Genomic DNA, 13,678 nt, shown 5'->3' with positions numbered 1-13,678 from the left:
TTCTTATATGTTATCTTGCAATTTTCACCTAACGAGCCACGAGCAAATTTCAAAGTTGAAATAGATCCAAAGTTCATCTTTTTGGACAGTTAAAACTGGGAGTATGAACGCTAATGGGAAAAGACAGAAAGAAAAAGAAGAATATAAATGTATTTTCAAGAAAACGAAAGATGTAGCACATTGATCCGGAAATCTCTGTTGTTATAATTAACCACATACAGACAATGATATATATTGTACTTTGATGTTTGAACATATTGTAACCAGTAAATAATTCTACAATGGTCCAATGTTTTCTTAAATTTTAACCAGTCATTTTCTATATTTTTGTGGTTTATATTTCGTGTATCACTTGGTTTCTCCTTGCTTATTTTCAAGAGTTTTGAAAATCTAGCTAAGCTGTAAAATTTTCCAAAGTAGCTGTTCAATAGCGGAACTTACGTTCCCATGGATTCTTATATATTTTAATAAGGAAATCAAACACAATAATTTTCTGCAAGAAATTAAAGATCAAAATGTATCCAAAAATTGAGTGCATTCTTGGAGGTTTCTTGGGGAGGGGTTGAAATATGGCATCACTAAAATAATTAAAAGAGAAAATATTAAAAATAGTTATAGGACCCAGAATCTAATTTCTTAGTGGAAAAGGTGAAATCTACTCGCACATGATATTTACACTAAATAATTACGATTAAGTGATCTAGTAATGAAAACATATGATTAAGTGGAAGAAGTCTATGAAAAAATACATGTCATGTAACGATTAATTTAATATAAGCACTGAGTGCGAGTAAATTTTCACCGTTTGCTTATGATCGTGTAACACCCCGTAAACTTGAACTAGGTGTGAATATGTAATAATAGGCTTAATACCCAGATGGACCCTTAAACTTGACATGTTTTGTAAGATAGGCATATAAACTTATAAGGTGACCAGATAGACACTTAAACTTACTCAAAGTGTATTTTTCAAGTTTTTCAGTTGTTTTGAAAACAAAAACTATATTTTTCAAACACTCACAATTTTCATGGCCAAACAAGCCCTAAATATATCACAAAATATTTTTTTTAAAATGCAAAAATAAGGCAAATGCATATACATGAGACTATAAATGTGCACTTAAACCAATAAATACTCGCTAATCGCAATTTTGCAGCTTTCAATTAACTCGGATTTTTTTTTACACTTGAATAATTAAAAAATAATAACTTTAACCAATAAAAATCCTTAAAAAAAGAAATTTCAAATTAAGAAATTTCTTTTTTTTAAGGATTTTCTTCTCGGCTTTACAATTTTCTTAATTTGAAATTTCTTTTACACTTGAAATACTGAACTTAGAAATTTCTTAATTTGAAATTTCTTTTTTTAAGGATTTTTATTGGTTAAAGTTATTGTTTTTTAATTATTCAAGTGTAAAAAAAAATCCAAGTTAATTGAAAGCTGCAAAATTGCGATTAGCGAGTATTTATTGGTTTAAGTGCACATTTATAGTCTCATGTATATGCGTTTGCCTTATTTTTGCATTTTAAAAAAAATATTTTGTGATATATTTAGGGCTTGTTTGGCCATGAAAATTGTGAGTGTTTGAAAAATATAGTTTTTGTTTTCAAAACAACTGAAAAACTTGAAAAATACACTTTGAGTAAGTTTAAGTGTCTATCTGGTCACCTTATAAGTTTATATGCCTATCTTACAAAACATGCCAAGTTTAAGGGTCCATCTAGGTATTAAGCCATATTTTATCTATATGAATCCATTCTTGATGAATTCGGGTGGAAGATGGTCGTTTTGAAGTCAAACCAACTAGTGAAGTTCTTAAGGGCTCTTAAATTCGCCTAAGTTTTGATAGTTCTGTCTTCTGGGCGATTTTCATGAAACTGTGTTGCGAATTTGGAAAAACTTCCTTGATGAAAGTTGTAGATCTTTGAAATATCTTTCCAACGGTAGGTCGCCCAGCCCAAACAAAGCTGCGTACAAAGAGTTATGCCCGTTTTACTGAAGCCTGTCTTCGTTGGAAATTCTGCCTGTGTTACGGTGAGACGTTACGGACCGTAACACGTGTTACGGGCCGTAACATGAACCGTAACGTCTCAAAAATTTCCAGAAACTCTCTGGAAATTTCCACTAAGGGACGGTCCAAAGGACGGTCCGTAACACGAAGGACGGTCCGTCCTTCAGAGGCGTCCTTTGGCCCATTTTCACCAGAAAAATATAAATAGGACACTTGTTTTGTTTATTCCTCCACTTCCTAAACAACCCTAAGGACGAAAATCATTACCCCAAGTCTTCAAATCAAAGGTAAGGGCATCCTTAACATTACTAATTCATTCTAACATCGAACCCATGATTCTTAACATGAATTTTGTGACCAAAACCTAGGGTTTGCAACATAATTCTTCCCAAAGTGATTCAAGCTAGGGTTTGGGTGTTCTTCATTAGAAAAGTGATTCGTTAAACCTTGTTTAACAAATTAAGGTATGTCTCTTTTGAAAATCTTATTTTGGAATGCATGACTTCTTTTCTTGAAAGTTCTTTATTGAATAAAAAGGGTGAACTTCTCATACAAAACCCTAATGTATGGCTCTTTAAAAATAAAATCCTTTTTGAATATAAAGGTGATTTGTATGTCTATATTTCAAAATTCATCTTTTCAACTATGTCTACTTGTGAAGTACGTTTAAATTGTGAAAGCATGAATTGTACTTGAGAATCCTTCCTTGATTGTTTGTATAAGTTATAACTCTTGTTTGGTGGAACTTATTCTGGAATTAAAGATGATTTCTTTTAGACAAGGTCATGCGTGTGTAGGTTCAAGCCCGCATCGAACCTTATACAAACCATACTACTTTGTGAAACTCGCTTTTTCCATTATTGGATGATTGAACTTATTCGGTTGGACCTTAAACTTGTTTTGTTATTGAATGGGTTTCTTGAACTTGAAATTGAATAAGAGATTTGAGTAAGATTCTAAATCAGTTATGACTTGAAATGCCTCAATTTTGAGATGATGACGTGAGAAGTGAGATTCGGCTCTAAGCCATGATTGATAATTTGGTAATATGACATGATTTGTATTTTGTTTGTGTTTGGGCCTGTATGGGCGAGCTGTGTCAGTCCAGAGGACGATTGACCTCCGTTGCTTCCTAGCGCGGAGTATCTATTGCTGTGTTAGTCCAGAGGACGATTAGCCTCCGTATCTTCCTAGCCCGGAGTATTTATGGCTGTGCTAGTCCAGAGGACGATTAGCCTCTGTTGCTTCCTAGCCCGGAGTATCTATTGCTGTGCTAGTACAGAGGACGATTAGCCTTCGTATCTTCCTAGACCGGAGTATCTATGGCTGTGCTAGTCCAGATGACGATTAGCCTCCGTTGCTTCCTAGCCCGGAGTATCTATTGCTGTGCTAGTCCAGAGGACGATTAGCCTCCGTGGTGTCCTATCCCGGAGTATCGATTGATTGATTAGTTTGCCTATGAGTGGCTTGTTTCGTATCTGTTGCCTGTGAGTGGCTTGTGGTGATATTGAATTCGTAAGTGAAATGCTTGACATGGTAAATGGTAAGAAGTTAAGTTAATATGTCTTTCGTTGTTGGATTCTTTCATGACTCTTTAATGTTGCTGACTTACATTATTCCTGGGTTTGAATCGTGATTTTCATTAATATCATTTTATTAATTTTATTCATCATATCTTGTTTATAACTATTGCCCCTTAGACACTCACTGAGTACGAAGTACTCAGGCATACCATTGTTGTTATTGATGGTATGTTAGGTAACGGAGAAGAGCAGGTTCTTAACACTTCAGGCGCATAGAAAGGACTTACTGTTGCTGCTGATTTGGTGAGCCCACACGTTCATTCGTGGGACACCCTATTTATTTGTTTGTTCATTATTAGTTTTCCGGGCTGCGTCCCAATGAGTCAAACTACTATTCCTTTATCTTAGGAGCTCCATAGTATACGTTCTTGTGGGTAGTTGTTGAGTTATTGATTAACTCTCGGGCACGTTATTACGTTTGACTAAGTATTGGATGAATAAAGACTTCCGCTGATTTAATTCATATATTCATGATTTGTTATACTTATTTTATAAACTGTTGGAGGCGAATATTGAACCTGGCGGGTTCAAGTGTCATTATTGCACGGATTAGGTTCTTCCAATGTTGTTCATGACGTCGGATGCCGGTCACATCTAGGGTGGGGTTTTGGGGCGTGACAGATCTCGATAAAGCTACTCAGATCCCAGACAGCTCCTCTCGCCGTAGAAGAGTAGATAATGATTGTTTATACCAAAATAAACCATTATCTTGGTTCATTAAAAATTGGACATGTAAGAAATTTTGTTGTTGAGCTACCTACTTACTTAATTGCGAACTACTAAACCCAAGTTTCAAGAAATTAATATCGTTTACCAAGAAAGAAAAAATAGTACTTTTGAAAGTAGCTATTTAGAAATAAATGGAATGTTTTATACTTCAGGAACAAGCATAAAGGCTTGCAAGAAATGTTGTTGTTTATATATTATAGGCGTTTTTACACAAATAGCCGGCTGAATTTAGAGTTTACTTTTTCTAACTAATATACATAAATTACACATTAAATATACAAAATTATAAACATATTATATATTCATTAGCTAATTAGATTAATTTTTCTTCTAATTGATAAGGCGTCCCAGTCTAATATAGTTATATATATAGTACTTCTTATGGTCATCAATCGCATATGCCGCAACGGATTCTTTTATTTTTACCGCAAGTTCACTTAAAATATTCCCCGTAGAGGGGCATTGGACATTATTTCCCATTTCCAAAAGTATAAGGTACCACTTAGTAGATTGGATTATTATATATGGTATTGAGACATCAACGAAAATGATACAAAGTCAATTTGTAAGAATTATATATGGTCTATATTTGTCAAATCTTGGAGTAGATTGGATTGTTATGTAATGCATGTTTCTCTTTTATCAAGCAAGATGAAATTTGATCAGACATTTTATAACGTAAACTTTCACCATTTTGAAATAAGAGAACTTGCAATTCACGTAGATACACATGTTACATTACACGTGTCACAATCCAAGCCCATGACACCTATTGTCTACTTTGCTTTAGGCCCGCATTGATTTGTATTTCAGTCTACGGTACATTGAGCCCCAAAAGTGCGTACCATGTGAACTTGAGTTTTGCCTTATAAAACTCTTCGCTTTCCTCCCTCATTTCGATATGGAATTCACCTAAGGTGTCATGTGTACCTTATAATCTTTATAAGCTTACCAGCCTAGTCCTTCTTGACCCACGCCCTCCTTCAGGCGCGTCACAACAATACAACATGCATGTTTAGATTCTAGAAAAGATATTGAGATTAACGAAAGACAACTTTTAAGTTATGTGTATACAGAGGATTTGTTATTTATGTCTCGAATAGAACTTTTTTAGAAGTTAGAACATAAATTAAACTGTTGTTCATGTGAACTGAGCTTTTTATGGAATTTACGTTTGTAATCATTTCGACAATATTCCACTTTTAGAGTTTGGAAAAGAAGAAGAGTCTACGTACACCTCGTATGTGTGTTCATTTCAAGTCTTAAATTAAGTCCATGGCCTATTTTGGGTGCTCAAATATATATAATTGCGTGCTGTATTTTCCTCTCTCTATTAAGTATGTTTTAAGCAACATATGAATCAAATTTATCTAAGTCTACAAATGCATGCATTTAATTATCCGATTCCTCAAATGCAGCGCATGTTCACATTATAATAATTTGCATTAGTGTGTACTCCCTCCGTCTCAAAATATTTTTCGCATTTTTCATTTACACCCCCATTAAGAATTAAAGCATTTATAAGGATGACATTTTGACTATTTTACCCTCTTAACATATTTCATCATGTTCTCTCTCCTGAATAAATATTTACTCCATTAATGATGAAACATCATAAGTGTTGGTATGTGAACTCACAAAATCAGCTCATTAATGTAATTAATACAAGGGTAAAATGGAAAAAAGCTACTTGGTTTTGTCTTGGTGAAATAAACGACAAATATTTTTAATAAGGACGACAAATATTTTGAGACGGAGGGAGTACAATTTAGGATTTAAGGGTAAGTGATCTGCTTCAGAATGTCCAAAAGATATATGGTCGACTTACTAAAAGCAACCATAAAGTAACATATATATTCAGAAGTTTCGTATTAAGTAGGTGTTTGGACAAAAAAAAAAGTAATACTTGAAAAAAAATTGTATTTGGAATTGTTTTGAAAAAGGCTATTGAAAAGTTGAAGTTGTTTTGGACATGCATTTAACTTGAAAAAAGGTAATGTGAGTGGGGAAAATTTCACTTGAAAAGCTGGTGAATTTTTTATTTTTTTTTAAACTTGAAACTCATCTTCAATTTCTTTTTTAAAAATAATCCAATAATATAACCAAACGTTTCATTGATATGTAAATGATTTAATTCAAGAGTTAGTGTGAAAAGCCTCAGAAGGTACGAACTTGGATTATGATATACAGATTCAAGAGGGTAAATGTTTCATTGATATGTAAATGATTTATGCAAAAGGTTAAAGACTTAGGCCTCATTTGTTTTCATTAAGATTAAGACGTCTGAATCTGAATGCACATCTGAAAAATTAAAATGTTGTCTCTAGGTCTGAACACTGAATGATTAAGACTGTTTGTTTTTCAATATCTGAATGTGCATAATGTATTTGTTTAAACATAATAAATATACAATTCAAATTAAAAAGTAACTAAATAGTAGAAAATAAATACAAATTTAATAAAAAAATATTATTTGATAAAAAAAATGAAACATTTATGTTCACTAGTGATGGTGGAGATACTTTGTAGTCATGGTGGGTGGTGAGTGGGGGTGGAGGGGTGAGTGGGTGGTGGGTAGTGGGGGTGGGGTTGGTGGGGAGCGAGGGTAAGGTTGGTGGTGGGAGGTGGGGGTAGTGAGGAGTGGGGGTGGGTGGTGTGGGGTATGGGTTGGTAAGGAGTGGGGGTGGGATTGGTGGTGGGGGTAGTGGGAAGTGGGGGTGGGGTTGGTGGTGTGGGTAGTAGGGAGTAGGGGTGGGTGGTGTGGGGTAGGGGTTGGTGGTAGGGAGTGGGTGGGATTAGGGTTGGTGGTGGGGTGCGGGGTTAGAGTGGAGAATGGGTGGGTGGTGGGGTGGGGTTGAGGTGGATGAGTGGGGTTGGAGTAGAGAGTGGGTGGGAGTGGGGTGGAGGGTTAGGGTTGGGGTTGAAGCTAGTGAAAAAAAATTCCATACAAAAATACCTCTTAATGATATTAAGACTTGGTTCAAGATCTTAATGATTAAGACCTATTCAGACCCAATAAGTGCTTAGATCTTAATGCAAACAAATGCACTTAATGACTTAAGGTCTGAACCATTCAGATTCAGACCTCGAATAAGTGCAAACAAATGAGGCCTTAATCTACACTTTTGTCAAATCAGCTTTCGGATTTGTTTGACTTATTGGTACGTTATATCAAAGTAACAACTTAAGTCTATGGTACATAATGTCCGCTGTCGATGTTCGTACGGAATTGTTTTTCGGGCTGTGTCACATGGAGTCTTAAAAGCGTGTTTACCATGTAAATTTGATGTATGTCTTATGAAATTCTTTACTTTCCTCTCCCATTCCGATTAATGTATGAGATCCGTCTAAGGTATCATGCACACCTTATTTTAGCAGCTTGCCAGCCTAGAAGTCTGCTAGTCCTACAGGAAGAGATAGGATATTGAGATCATTCAAATTCTCTTTGTCAAAAAATTATATTATATACGTAAAATCAGAATTATATATATAATGATGAATTCTCTTGACTTCTATGTATATTTACTTATTTATATTTCGAATCCCTTAGTGAAAGTCCTGCTTGGCCCACCCTCCGCCGGAGGCGTCACAAATCACAATCAGACTTCCCAAGTTTCCAATGAGTTGTGGCGAGGGCCAACCTTAGTACTTGGGAGTCTAAACAAAAAAGAAAGGTTTTATGTGAACAAGTATTTTGACTTTACATTGATAGTAAATTATGTCCACAATCCACTTTTAGGGAATCAAAGAAAAATAGACGAGTCTACATACTCCTTTAATCATTTGCAAGTCTTGCAAGTCCATGGTCGGTAGTTGGGTGCTCAAATATAACTGTTTTGTAATCTTTTCATCTCCGACGTTCCTTTTTAAAAAAATAAAATAATATAAGAGACACATATAGGCATATATAGTCGACAAAAGCTAATTTCGGATTGAGTGTAATCAAATGACTTTTTCAATTTTCATATATATATGAGCTGAGTTTGAACTACAACTTGGACCAAGTTTTCTAGGTCTTAATGCATGAAGTGGTATGATTCCACAAAGACTGCATGTTCACATTATCCTTATCTATGAGGAATTAGGATTAAAGGGGTGATATCTGCTTATTCAGAATGTTAAAAGTATATATACAATATGCTCAACTTGCTCCATTTTAAGTTACAAGTAGCATTAAAATAACATAAATCTTCATAATTAAGGTATATAACTTATCCTTTAATTTATGGAGATGACTCACATCTCTTTTCTATTGCTATATATAAAATCAGCCAGCTTTTCTGGAATGAAGATCAGAAAAACACGGCTTCAAAGACACTGAAAAGAAATGGAGGACAGAATAAAGTAATAAAAGAACAAAGATTTAAGAAGGGGACAAATTAAATAAACAAAGAGAACACGAGAACAGATATATTCTATGAAAAAAGTTACGAGAATATATAAATAGTTTCATCTACGGAAAACTATTCTTATCATAGATTTTAATGTTCTCAACGTCATAGAACGGCAAAATACCCGGAATTTCATTTAATACATATATATATTCTCTTAGATTTTTTTTGCAATACTCAATATCTTGCTTTGATTTAGAGTTGTTTCACTAATTCTACAATTGAAAGTTGAACATGACTAATTGCCTCTTAAGAATAAGATTATATAAAGAATAGAACAATCAAAATTTTATCATCTATATTTATTTGGTTTGATTGTTAAGTTTCTAATTGTTAACTTTTTTGGGCAATTCGCAGGAATGCTCTTATTTTGGGGTGGTCTTTAATTTCTGCCTTTCGTTAGAACTCCTTGGTTTCGGGTTTGAACCCCCGCTCAGTTAAAAATTTTAAAAAATTTCGCAAGGCAGAATTTGGATTCGCAAGACATGCAAAACTCTACCTTAAGGCAGAATTCTGCCTCTCCAATATATTTTGGATGGAACAAGAGGAGATCACACTTTAATTTGTATCGCTCCTAGCTTGCCTGCAGAAGCCAATGTTGTAGTTCAGCTTAAATCCACATTAACCCATAGTACAAACTTCCCCACTGCTTAAGATTTATAATGATCAGTGGCTAATGATCAAATTGATATCTTACAACTTCTAATTAAATTGACATTCATGAGCGCTCTGCCTTAAGACAGAGTTTTGAAGGCAAAATTCTGCCTTGCGAATCCAAAACTCTGCCTTGCGAATCCAAAATTCTGCCTTGCGAAATTCCTTTCTTTTTTTACTGAGCTGGGGTTTGAATCCAGAACAGACGAAGGACAAAAATTAAAGACCACCAATTTGAGGGACAGAAATTAAAGACCACCGCAAAAGAAGGCCAATCCGCGCAAAAAAATGACTTTCTTTCGCCAATGAATTCTTGAAGGTGACATAATAGAAAATGCCTTAAATAGTCAATTAAAAAGGTAAAAAATAGTATGATAAGATTATCAACCCACGACATGTTGGGTGTGCGAACAAAGTACCACATTGGTAGCTGCAAAGAAAAAGGAGCTACTTATAAGGAGTTGGATACTCTTAATGATGTGAGGCCTTTTGGGGAAAACCGTGCGGGCTTGGCCCAAAGCGAAAAATATCACATCATGTTAAGAGTATCTTTGAGCCGTTTTATCCCAACAACTGGTATCAGAGCCAATGGTTTGGCGGGACGAGCATGAAGATGGGGGAGTGTGGCGTGGGCTCCGGATTATTGCCTTTGCCTGTCTATGGGCCGGTTTACAACCGTTACCCGTAGCTTTGAAGACGCATACACAGCCTTTGGGCTTCGTGATCGTAAATACTCTGACAGTGTGGGTGGCACACATACATGTTTTATCTCTGATCCGTGGTATGGTAATGAGCCACGTGAAACTTAGTTCGAGGGGGAGATTGTTGGGTGTGTAAACAAAGTACCACATTGGTAGCTGCAAAGAAAAAGGAGCTATTTATAAGGAGTTGAATACTCTTAATGATGTGAGACCTTTTGAGGAAAACCGTGCGGGCTTGGCCCAAAGCGGACAATATCACATCATGTTAAGAGTATCTTTGAGCCGTTTTAGCCCAACGCAACAAACCAAAAAGACCCTTAAGGACAAAGGTTAGTTTTCTTTTCTCCCACTCCTAACATATAAAAACTATTGAAAGAAAAAATAAACTAAAATAAAATAAAATAATTACGTAATAAAGCGAAACAACTGAGAAAACTTCAGTAAATACTAACTAATATGGTGGCTGATAAGCAAGGCGCTGGTAAAAAAGATGAGATTAGCGATTTTATATGAATTTTGTGCTTTCACTTTCCACATGACATCAAGCTTTTGGGTCCTATTTCTTGAACAGTACTCTCTCCGGATCAAAAAAGCGTGTCCACCTAGCCTTTTTTTTTGGGTCAAAAAGCGTGTCCACTTATCAAATCCAGAAAGAATTAATCTTATTTTTCTAGATTTGTCCCTATTAAGTGTTATGTGATCAAATCTCAATACATATTTAATTAGGGGCAGTTTAGTCAAATTACCTATTTTTGTCTAGGAGTTAATATTTTCTTAAGGAGCGTGCAAATGGGTAAGTGGACATTTTTTTTAATCCGGAGGGAGTACAATATTATACACTTAGCTTAGGAAAGTCAAGTAATAATGATGATATATTGAAAATTCTTACACAATTTTGGTTTCTTAATCCTTCATGCTCGCTGGTTTAATTGTTAAGAGTCTGTCGTCTAATGGATTCTTGAAAAAGACATGTTTGGACTATCGAGCTAGGTATAATAATTTTTGCGACGGAAAATGCATTAGTAATCGACCAGAGAAGTAGAAAGTAATACGATGACATCAACCTAAAATTATAGGATTTGACCCGTGGAAACGGAGAACTCATGGTAGCGCGTTTTCCCAATTTGTTGAAAATAGTTTTTGGATCGGGTTCACTAATAAGAGGTGCTAATTAGACCATTAGCGTATTAGCTTGTCCTCCTCCTAAATCCTAGCTATTAAATAACGTACGGCTAGGCTTGCAAAAAATGTTCTAGACCGTGGAAAAAGGTAATTCATGCACTTAGTGAGGATTTCCGATGACCGGTGAAGAGTTTTGATTGTTGTAGATCCGCTTCGCTATGAAGAAACTCGATAGTAAGTTGCCTAACTAGTATTTACAAGCTTAAATACTACACTCTTTTATGAATTTCACGCGATGCAAATCTAAATTAATCGTACAAATGGATTTCATATATCAAATAGTTATACTAAAAAAACCTTCCCAAACCTAAAAACCCTTAAAGATATGTTAGTTCGCTTTCGTCCCACACTACCACTGCAAATTAAAGGCTGCAAAGTTAAATTGAAAAAATTAAATTAAATAGCGAAATGAAACCACAGAGAAAATGTCTGGAAATTATTAACTAGAACTAGAATGGGTAAGGTTAAATTAGATGAGATATGTAAGTGATTTCATGTGAATCTTGTGCTTACACTTTCCATGACACACCAATGCTCAGGGTCCACAAGTACATACAAGCCAGATCGAATAATCTTGTACCAATACTTTCCCAAAAAAGATTTCAAGTCTTTTTTTAAAGAGAAAAATATTATAGATAATTAATATGCATCATATATTACAATAGTCATTAACCCTTTGTTTTGATGGTTGTTTCCCGTGGTTCATTAATGTACAGTATGGTATCGTAAAATATTATGTTGTATTGTATTGTACTGTATTAATGAACACAATGTTTGGATAGACTGTATGGTTTTTTGTGGTTTAATAATATTTGAATTGTTTGGTTTAACTGTATGATACTGTATAATAACTTGTAAGTTTACTAAAATAACCTTAACTCTTAATTAGAAATAAATTTATATATATTAATAAAACTCAGGTAAAGAATAAAATAGCACTACAAGAAAAACTATATTTGGCAACGATTTTTTTTGTTTGTTGCCATAGATTGATTATTGTTGCAAAAAGTACTTTTGACAAAAAAAAATAATATTTTGTTGCATGAACTTTTCCCAACGGCTGTTATTGCAACAACGTGCAACATTTTTTTTTTGTTGCCAAAAGTACTTTTTGCAACAATAATCAATACTATGACGACAAAATTAAATTCTTTGGCAACAAAAAATCATTTGCCAACAATAAAACTAAGTTGTTGCCAAATATAAAAAAATTTGTTGCGATTTCTATACTTTCTTGTAGTTGTTATACCCCGTATATTTATTCGTCGGATTATTCGCAAGCAAACCTACTCAAGGTAAAGCCAGAATTGTTTTTCGGACAAGAAATAGAAACCTTTAATTTTCAAGTTTAATTATTACATAAATTGTTTATAAATTTTACTTAGTGTATAAATATTAATGGAGATTAGGGATTAATTAACCATGATTAGATTATTAAGTAGGGATTAAGAATTAATTATTCACTAAATATTACACTAGTGGTCGTGTGGGCCACACCCATGACATGGCAAAATTTGATTGGCTCTAGCCTTGAGTGGGACACTTGTCATTCCCTAAGGCATCATATAAATATCAAAGTGGATGACTAATGAATTCATTTCATCATCTTCACAATATAGAAAACTTAGAGATAGAGAGAGGAGCTCTCAAACCTAAAGAGAGAGAGAAGGTCACGACTGCACTGTTCACGCCGCACTGTTCACGCCGCCACTGTTCACGGCCAGCCTTGTTAAAAAAAAATTGATTAAATCTCCAAGGTGATTTAAATGTCCCAAGGAAGCAACAAGTTAGGATTTAAATTGAAGAAAGAAGAGGCGGTGCAATTGGTGCAAGCGAATGTAGAATTTGCTCCGATTAAATTAAGGTAAAATCTTCTCACTTTATGGTATAGTTGGATTAATGGTGTGGTAATGGAAAGATTAAAATTGTATGAAGTGGAATTGGAAGTAAGAAAATTGCATGATTAAGTGTTGGTGTTGAAATGGACAGAATTGAAGTTGTTTAAGTTAGAAATTGGTTTGATTGTGGTTGTTGTTATTATTGTTGTGAATTATGTGTTAAAAGTAAAAGGTTATGTATGTTGATGTTGAATTATAAATTGAGCCGTGTAAGGGGGGTGTTTTGAGTAAGAATGATGAATTGATTTTAGTAGCATTATAGAGGAATTAAATGGTTAGATTTAAAGTTGTGTTGTTTTATGGACATGTTGTTATCCTTGCTGAATTGAAAGGATTGAGGGTATGATTATGTTCATATGATTATTGTTGTTGTTATCATGGATTATGTGATGAGAATGAAGGAATTTAATAGTTAGAGTTGGAGTTAAATTTGTTGTGGGTTGTTGTAGGGATTATAATGATAATAATGTGGTTTACTTGCATATGGATAGATGATGTAGTTGTGGTGTAGCTGCTGTAGTATTTCAT

Source organism: Lycium barbarum, chromosome 3 (genome assembly GCF_019175385.1).
Source record: "Lycium barbarum isolate Lr01 chromosome 3, ASM1917538v2, whole genome shotgun sequence".
Lineage (NCBI taxonomy): Eukaryota > Viridiplantae > Streptophyta > Magnoliopsida > Solanales > Solanaceae > Lycium > Lycium barbarum.
This window is presented reverse-complemented; position numbering follows the sequence as displayed.